Source organism: Aquarana catesbeiana, linkage group LG03, assembly GCF_042186555.1.
Source record: "Aquarana catesbeiana isolate 2022-GZ linkage group LG03, ASM4218655v1, whole genome shotgun sequence".
NCBI classification, from domain to species: Eukaryota; Metazoa; Chordata; class Amphibia; order Anura; family Ranidae; genus Aquarana; species Aquarana catesbeiana.
The window spans coordinates 525,798,450-525,814,263 of record NC_133326.1 but is presented as its reverse complement, the minus strand read 5'-3'; the positions used below and the strand labels follow the sequence as shown (position 1 = coordinate 525,814,263).

At 42.5% G+C, this 15,814-nt stretch overlaps 1 protein-coding gene and 1 long non-coding RNA gene across 4 annotated transcripts in view; one reads left to right on the top strand and one right to left on the bottom strand.

The window, feature by feature from the left end:
- The window catches only part of PRMT8 (protein arginine methyltransferase 8), a 276,876-nt gene that overhangs the window by 201,716 nt on the left and 59,346 nt on the right, over positions 1 to 15,814 (bottom strand). Inside the window, exon 1 of one of the 3 annotated variants that reach the window (XM_073621241.1) lies at positions 13,720 to 13,740. The exons of the other annotated variants lie outside the window; for them this stretch is intronic. The gene's annotated coding sequence lies outside the window, so the exon portion shown is untranslated. Of the gene's footprint in view, positions 1 to 13,719; positions 13,741 to 15,814 lie in introns of those variants that run through there. 3 annotated transcript variants of the gene reach the window in all.
- Positions 1 to 15,814, top strand: part of LOC141132631 (uncharacterized) — a 134,038-nt gene that overhangs the window by 103,198 nt on the left and 15,026 nt on the right. The gene's annotated exons all lie outside the window — the stretch shown is intronic.

Genomic DNA, 15,814 nt, shown 5'->3' with positions numbered 1-15,814 from the left:
TACCACGATCACCCGCTTTAACACATCAGGTCGCTGCTTTACTGGTCCAGGGATTTGAAATCCCCACGGCTTTCTCTCCTCTTCTCCATCGCTGACAAGACAGGCTAGGCGGGTCCTGATTGGTCCATGCCATCCATGTGACAGTGCAAACCAATTAGAATGCCTCCTATATGTACATTTATGAGGTACGTTTAGGAGATTAAGCCACAGGGATTTCAAATCCCCTGACCAGTGAAGCGGCAACCCGATATGGCGGGTGATTGCGGGGCTCCAGGTCAGCTGGACCCAGGGGGATGGGGAGGGGGTCCAGTGTAAGTTCACCTTACAGATTTTTTGTAAAGGTGAACTTACCCTTTAAGCTATTCCAATTAAATGTTTCAGGACTATAATAAAAAAGTTAAAAGTGAATAATCTTTGGTCTGTTTTACCAAACAACCTGAGATTTTTAGAATATGCTAACATACATACAGTCTTCTATTGTGTGAATTTTAGGGAAATTGGATCTTTTTTGTACATTAAGCCACATTAAACTCCCAAAAAAACAAGTACAGCACCCCCTGACCCCCAGAGGTATAGCATGGACACCCAAAGGCAGGAAGGGCTGACATTTTGATCTTGGGAAGATCCTAGGCCAGTGAAGGGCTGTGCGATCAAAGAGAAATCAAAGAAAAGTTTGGCGCCAGTCATTTTAAGTACATGTTTGAATGCTTTATTGGAGAACTAAATAACTGACAGAGAAGGTATAGGGCTGAGAACATCCATGGCAAAACAAGATTAGAACAGAACTCCAGACTCACCAGTCCCTTTCAGTATTCCACAGTGCAGAATCAATAGGAGCACAGGCTGGCACTGGGTATTAGAGCAACAGCTGAATAGGGATAGACATAAGATCTTCAGAAGGAGAGACACCAGGCTTGCTCCTTAGGTCCTTTCCAGTAACAGGTACAGTCAATCAGCATGTGTGGCCTCTTCTAGGCTTGAGGCCTAGTCAAACCTTTCTCTTGAGTATTCCCATTTCCAGGACAAGCCTGGATGTAGGCTGTACGAAGACTGAGCACATGGCAATTCTCCAAAGTATATATGCACTTCCCCAGCATGCGCCACTGGCCAAGAAAACCCTAGTGGTTGGCTGGTGAGCCACACACGCATGCATAATATTCCCCCACTGGCTGTCCCACACTGCGGCCTCTACACAAAAGGTGATAGGGGCTACACAAGCTTAATTGTTTTGTGGAAAACAAATATCCATGAAACACGGATAGGATAGGTTTGGGGAAGCTGAAATCTTGGGTTGTGCAAAGTTTCAAGGGAATTGATTAAGGTTTAGGAACTTTATTGTAAGTTAGCCCCATTAAGCTCCCCAAAAAACAAGCTTAACACCCTCATTTTCTTTGCGGGAGACCAAAATCCATGACTCTTCTAGGATAAGTTTGGGAAGTTAGGTTGTGCAAAGTTTCAAGACAATTGATTGAGGTTTAGGCACATTATGGTACGTTAAGCTCTTTTTTCATTAAGCTGTTCACATTAAATGTTTTAGCATTGTAAATAAGCATTTAGCTTAATGTGAATAACTTTTGGTGTGATTTCGAAATGAGCTGAAATTTTCAGAATATGTTGGCATAGATCGAGTCTTCTATTGTGTGAAGCTTGGGGAAAATTGGTTAAAATCTAAGCTCTGTTGTGTACGTTAAGCCACATTAAGCTCCCCAAAAAACAAGCTTAATGTCCCTAGTTTGCCTTGTGGAAAACAGAAAATGCATGAAACTTATAGGATAGGTTTGGGAAGTTGAGACCTTAGGCTGTGCAAAGTTTCAAGACAATTGATTGAGGTTTAAGCACATTATGGTACATTACGGTCTTTTTTACATTAAGTTGTTCACATTAAATGTTTTAGCATTGTGAAATATAGCTTAACCACCTCAATACAGGGCACTTACACCCCCTTCCTGCCCAAGCCATTTTTCAGTTTTCAGCGCTGTCGCACTTTGAATGACAATTGTGCGGTCATGTTACACTGCACCTTAATGAAATTTTTATCATTTTTTTCCCCACAAATAGAGCTTTCTTTTGGTGGTATTTGATCACCTCTGCGGTTTTTATTTATTGCGCTATAAACAAAAGAAGAGGGACAATTTTGAAAAAACACAATATTTTTTACTTTTTGCTATAATAAATATCCAATTTTTTTTTAACAAATTTTTTCCTCAGTTTAGGCCGATACGTATTCTTCTACATATTTTTGGTAAAAAAAAATTGCGATAATCGTATATTGATTGGTTTGCGCAAAAGTTATAGCGTCTACAAAATACGGGATAGATTTATAGTATTTTTATTATTTATTTATTTTTTACTAGTAATGGCGGCGATCTGCAATTTTTATTGTGACTACGATATTGCGGCGGACACATCGGACACTTTTGACACATTTTTGGGACCATTCACATTTATACAGCGATCAATGCTATAAAATTGCATTGATTACTGTGTAAATGTGACTGGCAGGGAAGGGGTTAACACTAGGGGGCGCTCGAGGGGTTAATGTATGACCTAAGGAGGTGATTCTAACTGTGGGGGGAGGGGACTGACTGGGGGAGGTGACCGATCGCTGTCCCTATGTACAAGGGACACGCCATCGGTCTCCTCTCCTCTCTGACAGGACATGGATCTGTGTTTACATGCACAGATCCACGCTCCTGCTCTGTTACCCGGCAATCGCGGGTGCCCGGCGGACATCGCGGCCGCCGGGCACGCGCACCGGGTCCCGAGTGACGCAGCGGGCGCGCGCGCGCGCACCCTAGTGGCTCGGGAGGGCGAGGACGTCATATGATGTCCTCCCAGAACAATAGAAGCCTTGTCCAGCCGTCATATGACGGTGGGCGGTGGCTTAGTGGTTAATGTGAATAACTTTTGGTATGATTTACCAAATGAGCTGAAATTTTCAGAATATGTTGGCATGGATAGAGCCTTCTATTGTGTGAAGTTTGGTGGAAATTGGATAAAATTTAAGTTCTTTTTTGTACGTTAAGTCACATTAAGCTCCCCAAAAAACAAGCTTAACGTCCCTAGTTTGCCTTGTGGAACATCAAAATGCATGAAACTTCTAGGATAGGTTTGGAAAGTTAAAAACTTAGGCTGTGCAAAGTTTCAGGGCAATTGATTGAGGTTTAGGCACTTTATTACATGTCGAGCTACATTAAGCCATTTTCACATTAAATGTTTTAGTATGTCCCAGCTTACTGGCACTATGTGTGGACAGGGTCTCCTGCTCTCATGAACGTAGGGTAACACAGAATAATGCAGTGATCAGTGATAATACTATACTCTGTTTCTGTACTAATGACACTGGCTGGGAAGGGGTTAACATCTAGGGACATCAAGGGGTTAGATGTGTGCCTAACTTGGTGTAATATGTGTAAAGTTTGCTGTTTTACTACTAGATCTCTCTGTTTCTCCTCCCTGCTTTGCAGGAATGAGAAACTGACAGTTCACTCCCTCTGTACAGAGCTCTGTGTTGTTTATCAGAGCTCTGGGGTGTGATTGAATCACACCCCAGAGCTCTGATAAACAACACAGAGCTCTGTGATGTACAATCACAGTGGGTGCCAAGCGGGGGCGCGCGTGCACGTGCCCTAAACCCGGAAATAGGCATTGACGTACAGTAACATCGTCTTCGCAGTGCATTGTGGGAGGGGGGGTGGATATAGTATAGATGCAAGGAATAACTGGACTTGGGGGAAGAAAGTCATTTTTCCACCTGGGTCAGTTCCAACATGCTGGTGACCCTGGCTGGTAATACTTCACCATTCACACGTCTATTAGAGCAGGAGCAGCAGTCAATGTCACATGGCCATCTGCTTCCTGTACAGACCTGGGATCACAGCATATAGCAGGAGTAAAGTTTGTGACTCTTTACTAAAGCTACAAAGGAAGCTGATGCTTGGTCATGTAAAAATGTATGTCACAGTAAACCATATCTTTTAGGTAATAACCATTCAGCATGGCCACAATGACACCATGGTATATTGTGTGCATGGGAATCCACCATGAAGGGGCCACGTGGCTGTAGTTCCTCACCAAGCCAAAATGTTTCAGTCCTCCTCTCTACAGAAGGTACATTTACCAGAACATCGAATTGTGGGAGGAGGTCACATGCTCTGCTATTAGGTATTTTGCAGTGTTGGTCATGGAAGAAGAAACAACAGGAGAGTGCTGGACAGGGTAGAGCTTGGATTTGGTCCAAACTGGGTTTGAACACAGTTAGCTGTATTGCTGGGCCAATGAGCTGTGGGTGGGTGATCCCCTGGCCGGGTGCTGCATGTATACAAAGGGGAGGCGATGCTCCTGATATTATTGACCTAATATAGCCGCATGGTAATATTAGGACAATGAAAAGTGGCCATATTGGGGTCAATGATGTCACAAACATCCCTGCTAGGTGCAGCTGGGAAGCGGTAAATCTCCCCACAGCTTAATGGCCAGCGGGGATACGATCATGTAACAGCTTCCTGACGGCTAGGGTGAACTAAGTTCCCAGCTCACCAACAGATCTGTAGAGGTGAATATAAATTGACTGGGGACAGCTTTACACAAGCACTGATACCCTGAATAGCCTTGTTGACAGTGTCCCATAACAAAGGTTTTCCTAGAATCTCGCCACACTCTGTAATTTTTAAAATCAAGATACTGCGCCTTTCATACTTTACATATTTTCTCGCAATGCAAGAAACTGGAGAAGACAATAATGGAAATGTTGGCTTTAGAGCGTATTGAAGACAAATAAACTACCACTCTGATATCTCAACGATAAGCCATCCTTAGCCCCATGTCCTTACTTGTCAAACAAAGAAGCAGCACAGGAGAAGCAAGTAGAAATCTGTAGAGCAAGTTGTCAGATTGTTCGGCTTGCCAGGGTGAGCCTGAGACAGTAAGACAAACAAGGTCACGCTAGTCAACGATTGCTGAGTTTATCTTCTTGCAAGTTCCATAACATACACTGCATTGTAGTCCTCGGGGACAAGTGAAGGATTTTGACAGGGGGCGGGGATTTAAAAAATAAATAAAACAGTGTGGGTATATGACATGAAAGTATACCAAGCCAAGAAAAAAAGGCAAATATCTGGGTTATCAATGTACTAGAGACGACATTTTAATTTTTTTTCTTCAATATTGTTTTATACTTGTTTATTCCTTGAAGTAGGGATGCACCAATACCATTTACGAGTACTGATACGAGTACCGTACTGTACTGATATTTTTTTAAAAATATTCGCCAATACCAATACGCCAATCGCCAATACCAATTACCGATACTTACCGTAACTGTTTTATTTTTTTTTATTTTTTTGTGCTTTTTTCAATGTAAAAAGTGTAAATATAAGTTAAAGGTATAAAAATAATAACGCACAAAGTGAACAAAAAACGTTTTTAATTATTAATAGTTTATAAAATAGAAGTAAACAAAAATAAATCAGCAGGAAAATAATAATTAAATGGTTAAGGAGAATAAGGAATTAACTAGGGCTGATAAGCGTAAATTAAGGGCTAATAAGGGGGTTAAACAGTAACATTTAATAAAAAACAAAGAAGAGTCCATCAAGTCCAAACTATGTGTGTGTTTATATGTCAGTATTACATTGTATATCTCTGTATGTTGTTCAGGTGCTTATCTAATCATTTTTTGAAACTATTGATGCCCCCCGCTGAGACCACCACCTGTGGAAAGGAATTCCACATCCTTGCCGCTCTTATAGTAAAGAACCATCTACGTAGTTTAAGGCTATACCTCTTTTCTTCTAATTTTAATGAGTGGCCATGAGTCTTGTTAAACTCCCTTCTGCGAAAAAGTTTTATCCCTATTGTGGGGTCACCAGTATGGTATTTATAAATTGAAATTGTATCCCCTCTCAAGCGTCTCTTCTCCAGAGAGAATAAGTTCAGTGCTCGCAACCTTTCCTCATAACTAAGATCCTCCAGACCCTTTATTAGCTTTGTTACCCTTCTTTGTACTCGCTCCATTTCCAGTACATCCCTCCTGAGGACTGGTGCCCAGAACTGGACAGCATACTCTAGGTGCGGCCGGAGTCTTGTAGAGCGGGAGAATTATCGTTTTATCTCTGGAGTTGATCCCCTTTTTAATGCATGCCAATATTCTGTTTGCTTTGTTAGCAGCAACTTGGCATTGCATGCCATTGCTGAGCCTATCATCTACTAGGACCCCCAGGTCCTTTTCCATCCTAGATTCCCCCAGAGGTACCCCCCCCAGTGTATAGATTGAATTCATATTTTGGCCACCCAAATGCATTATTTTACATTTTTCTACATTGAACCTCATTTGCCATTAATTTGTTTGGATCTTTTTGCAAGGTTTCCACATCCTGCGGAGAAGTTATTGCCCTGCTTAGCTTAGTATCACCTCCCACCTTCAAACTGTAACATTTTCATTTTCTCATTTGAATTTTATCTACTTTAGTCTTCCCTTGGTATGCTTTTTCACTCTGCTGTACTTCTGGCCCCATCCACTTTTTTAAAAACTGACCACCGCAAGCTTCTATTTGCGCTAGAAATGGTTTCCCCCCTGCTGTTTATATTTTATTAAAACAAAAGCAGTTTAAAACAACTCATCAGGAAGTCAGAAGCAGATTAGAAGCAATTAAAGGTGAAGTTTAATCGGCCTACATTTTTCTTTCCCTCGTTTCTCCCTCTTCTATTCATCCCTGTGTTAATAAAAAAAAAAAAAATATGCTCACAGTGTGCAGCTAAAACAGTGTAAGCAAATTCAGTACAGGAAAGGAGCCTGTACAACTGTGCAAGATTGAAGGGAAGGCCGGAGTTCAACTTTAAGAAGCATCTCAAATCTTAGCATGCTGCATTTGCACATCTGCCTTTTCTGTTGCAGTGCGCTGCCACAGCCACATTATGTCTTACACTAAAACTGGATAAAAAGAGACCTTAATTTAACACAGAGCACTATAAAGTGCATTATGTGTGCTGATTTTCTCTGCAGTGCGGGTCTATTGGCAGCTACTGTAACCAGTGTCAAGATGACCTTGTAAATGAATAAAGAAATTACAGCATGCAGTGGTGGACCAAGGATATGTATATTCTGAAAGTATTATTATAGTATTTTATATTTGTTTTAGCATCACGGTCACTTTAAAGAGGAGTTCCAGCCTGTTAAAAAAAAATCTTAAAAGTCAGCAGCTACAAATACTGTAGCTGCTGACTTTTAATATAAGGACACTTACCTGTCCAGGGAGCCCGCGATGTCAACACCCAAAGCTGACCTATTCATTGGTCATAGGGTGCAGGCGCCAACATCCTTACTAAGGGAAACAGGAAGTGAAGTCTTGCGGCTTCACAGCCTGTTTCCTACTGCGCATGCGCGAGTCGTGCTGTGCTTTCTAAATGGTCCCACAGTCTTCTGGGACTTGTGTGTATCTCCCAAAAGAAAGCGGGGAGAAGGAGGAGGGGCCATAAATGATATAGGTTGCCTTGGCCCCCTTACACGGAAGTGGGAGCGAGTACCTGTTTCTTCACCGGTATCTGCTCCCCCTCAAAAGGTGCCAAATATGGCACCAGAGCGGGGGGAGGAAGCAGATAAGCGGTGCTTCCACTTTTGGGTGGAACTCCGCTTTAAGGGCAATACTTAAAGTGGAACTACAGTACATCTGAGCACTATAAACCAAAAACGCTATTTCATTCGTTTTTAATATTTAAAGCAAACGCCCCAATCCATATCTTCATGCTTTATTTTGTTGAGAAATCAATTTGAAAAACACTCCCTAGTCTTTCTGGCTGTGGCCATCTTGAGTAAGGGCAGATGAATTATGTAACATTTACTTCCTGGAGTCCATTTACCCTTGGCTCAGGCATGCAGGCAGCAAGGTATGATTAGGTGAGAAAACCCCTCCTTCTCTCCTCCCCTCCTGAAGACTCCTGGGATGTATGACATCATCTGCCTAGGCCTAGAAACCAGGTAACTGAAAAAATGCAAAAAAAAAAAAAAAATTTAAATAAGTTTATAATATACAGTAAAACCTTGGATAGAGAGTAACTTGGTCTGAGAGTGTTTTGCAAGGCAAGCAATTTTTATTTTTATTTTGACTTGATAAATGAGCGATGTCTTGATATTCAAGCAGCCTTATGTCACAACGGTGTATAAAAGAGAAGAGAGGCGCCTTTAAGTGTAGAAATATGGTTACATTTAATGAAGGTACAACATTTAGCAACTCACATGGTTGATGATTAAAAGAGGCACATCCTGGGGTGTTGCTAGGTGGCAAAAAGACCAGGGGGCTTCAGCCTGAAGTCCAAGCCCAGCACAGAGGGCGGCGGTGGGGTTGTGTGGAGGAGGGGAGGGTGTTGTGTGGCTGGGGGTAAGCTCACTTGCTGGTTGCTGCCCAGTGCCCATCAATGCGGACCACTAAACTCACCTACCTGACACACACTGACCTACCTGACCATTACACTGACCTACCTGACCCACGCTGACCATTACACTGACACGCACTGACCTACCTGACACGCACTGACCTACCTGATACGCACTGACACAAACTGACCTACCTGACACAAACTGACCTACCTGACACACACTGACCTACCTGACACACACTGAACTACCTGACACGAACTGACCTACCTGACACACACTGACCTACCTGACATACACTGACCCACACTGACACACACTGACCTACCTGACATACACTGACCCACACTGACACGCACTGACCTACCTAACCAGACTTCAGGTGACCTCCCCCTGCAGCTCAGCCGTAGTGTGCGGTACACCCATCACAGACAGCAGGCAGCCAGAGTCAGAGGAGGAGAGCCGCCTGCCCAAGCGCCGAGTGGGGATCTTCTTATAGTGACATGGCCGGATTGTAATTCCCACCTTCTTGAGCCTGCAGCGCCTATAATGGACCAGTGGGGCGTCCATCATAGGCGCTGCAAGCTCCAGAAGGCGGGACCTGCTATGTCACTCGGTTGCGCTTGGAGTCAGATTGCTACCTGGGCACATCTAAGTATGCAGGCATCCAGTTTAAAGCTGTCTACATAGACCATTCTTTCCATGCTGCGCTTCAAGCCTTGCTTTCAGATAGCTCTACAGCAGGGTAGTCTTCCCGGTCACGATTGCAGACTGACAGCTGTGAGGATGATCTATGTGGACAGCATTACCCCAGATGCCTGCATACTTATATGTGCCTGTTTTAATCATCAACCATGTGAGTTGCTAAATGTTGTACCTTCATTAAATGTAACAATATTGCTACAATTAGAGGCGCCTCTCTTCTCTTTTATACTTTGTAGCTCCTGCTGGATTTTGCTTCTAATCCCCTTGTGGAGGCTGCCATTTGTGGATGGACATGGTTAGACAACCTATCACATTGCTATAATCTTTTTATATGGACTATGAACTGAAGGACTCATGAATAAATCGTTGTGGAGTTTCCATTATTTCTTATGGGGAAATTTTCTTTGATATACGAGTGCTTTGGATTACGAGCATGTTTCTGGAACAAATTATGCTCACAATCCAAGGTTTTACTATACTATAAAATCCATTTACTGATGTTAGCAGCATAAGGAAATATTAATAGTCAGTGTTGATTGAGAGAGTGAAGTTCCACTTTAAAGCTGCCCCCCTTCCAGTCACAAAAGTGAATTTTTGAATAGCTACCGCTGTAAGCCTCTACTATTGAATAATGAAAGCTTTCATTCAAATGTATTCTTCATTGGGCACAAGGAACATAAAATCACATTGTGGGCACCAAATGCCTATTTAAAGGCAGTTACTACCTTTTAAAAGTAGTGGTGACATAATCACTGTGCTGTACATAGTCCTGTGCAGAGAGCAGAGCTGTGGGAGGGACCTGGCAGCCCCCATCCACTATAGGCTGCCTGCAGAAATCTACAGGAGGGGCGGATATGAGACCAGTCATCCTACACAAGGAGAGACAGCAGCAGTGACTGGTCTTTATTAGAGGAAGCTCCTTCACAGAGGAAGTGTTTCACACTAGATTACTACACAGATCTGGAGGAAAAACACAAAGCACACCAAGATTCAAATAAGAATATACATGACCCTTGTAGTTAGACAAAATGTGCTTGTCCCAGACTTCAGCCTCAAACTCGCAAAGTTGTGTACAAGTAAAAAAGATACTAAACTTTGCAGGTACTACACCTCTCCAGCTGACACTATTCTACTAGCAGGATGTGAACAATTTCTGGGCTGTCAGGTGTGCAGATTCACGTACAGTTGACTGGCTCCAGACTTCTAATGTTTCTTACATATAAAAACAATGGTGAAGCATATTCTCTCAATGGTGAAGCACTGGGACAGGACTCACAGAACAAGGAAGGTAATCTGCCCTCAACCGCTAATGAGGAACATTGGATGAGGCTCCTACTACAAACACTTTGCAGTCATCATGAAGTTCTTGACTTTTTATGAATAGGGTCATTATTATATGTTTGCAGTACATCGTACATATTAAAGTAGTTGTAAATCTAACTCATAATAAAATTATTTTTCTGCAGAGAAAAGGATGAATGTATTAACTGTGTGATCACTTTTAAATAATAAACTTCCCTTATAGCTTTTTCCGGCTTCAGTATTGCAGTTCACGTGATCACTATAGTTTCCACTGCGATGCACGGATTTTCCGGTGGGTGTGTCCAGTGTTGGAACAGGGGATAACATAGCTGCCGAGTTTTCCAAAAAATGGAACGCCATCCAGCCTGGCAGAACATGTCACTTCTTCCTCCTTACCCCAAGCGAGTGCAGTGGCAGGAAGGGGGCACGACTGTGACTGACTGCGGAAGATGCGCTTGCACAGGGCGCCTGTATCTTCAGCGTGGTGACACAAGACATAAACTGACCGCGCTATCATGGATCGTCAATCTAGCTAGCGTGGTTAGTTTACTCTCAGGAGGAGGTGCACAGGCAGGATCAAACAGGAAAAATAGAACATCGACAGAGAGACATTTATTAATGACATGATACATCACATTTCAACAACATAAAGAGCCAGCACAAAGTTTTCTTTTTTTTAGGTTTACAAACACTTTAAATTGCACAAACTGCCCAATATAGCTCTGTAATTCCTTCTATTCACTGCATGTGATGTGAGTACTGTTTGCAAAAATCAGGTAAGAGTTAACATAGTACAATACCAGACAAAGTTGGAATGAACTGGCGAAAGTGGCAAATCGCTGAGTGGCAGGGCGCCGTATCTCGGGGGAACTCTTCAGTCAATCCTTATCACGGCCTGGCTATATATAGGCTCACATCTCACCTAGACTGTCACTTTCTGACACCTATTGTACCCTCAAGATACTGAAGAGATGCACACAGCTCTGCTTCCCAATGAATCTGAGGTTGGGAAATAAAATCTCCTTCAATATGAGACCTACTTATTTAACGTGAAAGTATAATGCTTTTATTTGATTCCTTCTTTTTTTTTAAGCTGAAGTTTAGGTATGACAATGTTTACATAGTTACATGAGTCCAGCTATGCAAAAATTGGTAATGTTGAATAAAGATACCGTTTCCTCCAGATCAACCCAAGCTATTGTGTGTGTGATTATGTCTCTACTAATTCCCATATCCCTGTATATTCTATTTGCTAAGGTGACCATTTAAAAATGATCACACTTCCCACTGACACCGACGATTGTGGAAATGAGTTCCACATCGTTATCGCTCTAACAGTAAAGAACCCCTTATGAAGTTTTACATTGAACCACTTCTCGTCCAACTTCATTGGGTGGTTGCATGTCATCTTAATTGACCTGAGAGTGAATAGTTTTGGTTGGAAACGTATGCATTCTCATTACCACGCTATTTTAACCAGGAAACTAGGCGAGTGGAACATTTTCGTTTTAATAAACAGTTTAACGATATACTACACAATGAGAGTGCTTTTTCTCTTGAGCTGTTCGTATGTGAAGAGTTTGTGAGGCGATTCCTGCTGGGAGGAGGTCTAGCCAAACCTGTCATGATTTGACCAATCAGATTGCTTCTTTACCTGGGTTATTATCTGCACTGTTTGACTGCCTGTAATAGGGGGTCAACTTCATCCAGAAAGAGACTGATTGTCACTGTGTGCGGTGGAAGGATATCTCTCTCTTGGTCACATTTGGATTGCATTTCTTAATTCACGTGGATAAAGAATGGACTTAATATTTACCTGGATGTAATCTGCATCTATCAGTGCTATACTTCCTTGTTTTAATGTATTTGTGTTTGCAGGCAGCAAAACTGTGTTAGCAGCTACTTGATTTAGACCAGTTTTCCCTTAGTGTGGGCTATTTAAATATTTTTTTCTAGTGAATAGTTTTTAACTTTACTTTAGCTTTTTTAACTTTAGTGACATATTAAACATTTCATTTTTTTGCGACCCGAGACTGAATAATTTTTTTATACTTTACTTTGCCTTTTTGTACTTTAATGTGACAGTGCGAGGCCTTGCCACTGTGAAAATGTAGGAGAAAGTGACACAGGGTTCGCACATGCCGAGTGCGGGACTGCACAATGTCAGCTCTGAGCAGAGAAAGGTGGCTTTTCATCTCTCCTTGTTTTTTTTAATTCCCGGATCAGGGTCTGGAGCTCAGAGACTTTGAAGTGCCTTGGGTAGAAAGAAGTCTCCAACCCAGTGTCCAGTTCTTGTTAAAGACCAGCAGAATGTATTTCCAGGTGCACACAGCCCTTATAAAGAAGGCTTAAACCACTCATAGATGGTGTGATTTTCTTTCCTGCAATCCATGGTTAAATTGCTTGATTCCCCCATCAACACTAGGAACACATTGGAGTTCTTCTGGCAGATCAACAAGTATTTTTTTGTACTTTCAGTATTTTTTAAGGAATGAACATAGGGAATGTGCACATGTTTCCAAGATGTATGGAAAGTTATTTTTTTATTTTTCTCTGGCACACTCTAACAATTGTCTGTTAGGAGACTGGAGAACCCCAATGAATGCAGTCCACTGGGGGTAGTAGGCCAGTATCATTCTTCTCTTCTAATGGGGGGTGAGGGACAGAAATAACCCTGGGGGAGGGGGGCACATCATTTATTGTGCTGAGGCATTCCTATCTTCATGCTTTCAACTGAATCCTACAGAAACATCCATGTTATTGATCTAGTTCAAGAAGCTTCCACGTATTTTTATTTTTGAGCGATAAACTTAAGCAGGGAATGCATTTTTTTCCTCATTCATCTATTTACAGAAATTGCTTATCTTAGACTGAGAAAGGAATCGGAACGGAATTTATGCTCATGCCTAGAAATTCTCCGAAGCATCTTCAAAAAAGACAGCAGCAGCAAATAGGTACATCGCCTGCTAGACTTGATAGAATTACCTCTTCCGAAGAGCAGGCTGACACAAATTATTAGATTTCTTTTTAAAGCCAACTGCCCAGACTGCATTGCATGACAAGTACTTAAACTACAAGAGACGTGCTGGAAACACCTTTTAACTCACATGAATAGCTCAATGCTGAATCAACTCATTAAGTTTCATTAGCCTTTTGTGCACTGCATTTGTTTAACTAAAATATCTTTTTTATATCAGAATTTGAATGACTAAAAGCACACATGTAATTCTGTGAAGGTGATAAGTGGGGAAGGGGGATTAAACATTGCACACGTTCTTCAAGTATGTAAGGCTTTTGTGGAGTTTAAAGATTGGGTCTGGCCAAAAGTACCAAATACTTACAAAAATTTGTGGTCACATGATCTGCTGGGTCCTATGTCTTTCTTTTTCTTCATTGCAGAGCGAAAGAGTGCCTGGTAATGTGGATACCTCCTACTTGCTCCATCAAAGGGGTCCTTACGGTGTCCTAGCGACATAGGTGGCAGAGTAATGACATCAAGATGAGGGGCTGCAGCCGTGAATCACTGCTCTTTACTCTCAGAATGTGTCTCAGAGGGTTACCTGAAGGTAGAGTTAGGTGAGTATTAAAGGGCATCGGAGTGCTTTTTAAAAAAGTTGGTAAATAGTTGGCAGCAGGGTACATTTTATTTTGCTTAGAAACAGGCTTTAAATGTGCAAGGGTAAACTTAAACTGATGGAGCTGCCCAAAACAAACAAAGTTCTGGGTGTAGGTACAGAAGAAGACACGTCGTCTTTTTGCCTCCCACAAGTTGGCATTAAGTGGTCAGGTAAACTACTGCCAAACTCAGAAACTAACAGGTGGATGACATGCCTATGAACTGTTAGAAAGTTGATAACTGATAAGAACTTTGACAGCTCAGCCATCTAGAGCATAGCCAAGCTGTAAAGTATGAGGAAGAACCTTGTGATACCAGTTCTTTGGCCCCATTCACATGTGCCATCTGATCAGGTCTGCCTGTCAGTTTTTCAGGCGGACCTGATGTAATGGTCCATGCGTCACTATGAGCAGGCGGGTATAAATGAACTTGTTTACACCTGCCTTTCTCTGGATCTGAACTGGTCTGCTAGTTCTGTCCTCTTCTGTCTAGGCGGATCAGTTTGGAGGGTAGTCGGGTGTACACGGACAGCAAAGTCTATTTACTTCCGGTTGCCCATAGAGCAGAGCAGGCTCTGTCCTTGTTCACTCTGCAGAAACCGAGTGGACACACATGTGTCATCCATCCACTTTGCTCCGATCAGCAGGAGATCTGTGAGCTGATCCCCTTTTGATCTGCATGGAATCTGTCTTGTGTTAAAGAAGCTTTGGCTGCAGCCTTAAAGTGATTGTAAAGGTTATTTTTTTTATTTTTTTAAATAACAAACATGTCATACTTACCTCCTCTGTGTAAGGGTTTTGCACAGAAGGGCCATGATCCTCCTCTTCTGGGGTCCCCCAGCAGCACTCCTGCTTCTCGAGTGCCACCATGGAGACCCGCATTCCATGGGGGCACTCGTGCGGGCGCGCTCCGGAGTCCTGTAGTTGTGTCCATTGTTACAGACAGCAGGAATTGGCCCCGTCCCCAGCTTCCGTGTCGCTGGCATTGATTGACAGCAGTGGGAGCCAATGCACCTGCTGCTATCAATCTAGCCAATGAGGACCCGAGACAGCGGCTGGAGCTGCTCTGCCTGTCCCCATCGCTAGAACGATCGGGTTCAGGTAAGTAAAAGGGGGGCTCTGGGGGGGCAGCTGCAGCTCAAAAGGTGCATTAAGGTGAAAAACTTTGAGGGTTTACAACCCCTTTAAGCTGACCATAGATGGATAGAATTTCAAATGAAAAGTCTTAGGAAAATTCTCAGAATGTCAAATGATTTAGTTTGCTTTTAACATTTAATTTTGGAATGCATGAACTTAATGAAAACTACATATTTCACTGTTATGCCCCGTACACACGGTCTGATTTTCCGACGGAAGATGTTCGATGGGAGCTTGTTGTCAGAAATTCCGACCGTGTGTAGGCTCCATCAGACATTTTCGGAATTTCCGTCACACAAAATTTGAGATCTGGATCTCAAATTTTCCGACAACAAAATCCGTTGTCATAAATTCCGATCGTGTGTACACAATTCCGATGCACAAAGTTCCACGCATGCTCGGAATCAAGCAGAAGAGCCGCACTGGCTAACTTCCTTTTTCTCGGCTCGTCATACGTGTTTGTACGTCACCTTGTTCTTGACGTTTGGATTTTCCGACAAGATTTGTGGGACCGTGTGTATGCAAGACAAGTTTGAGCCAACATACGTCAGAAAAAATCCATGGATTTTGTTGTCGGAATGTCCGATCGTGTGTACGGGACATTGGAAATGAATTTGTTCAAGAAAGATTTTCCATCCTGCTCTTTCAATTTTCCAAACAGTACGGGAACATTCTTTTCCTAAG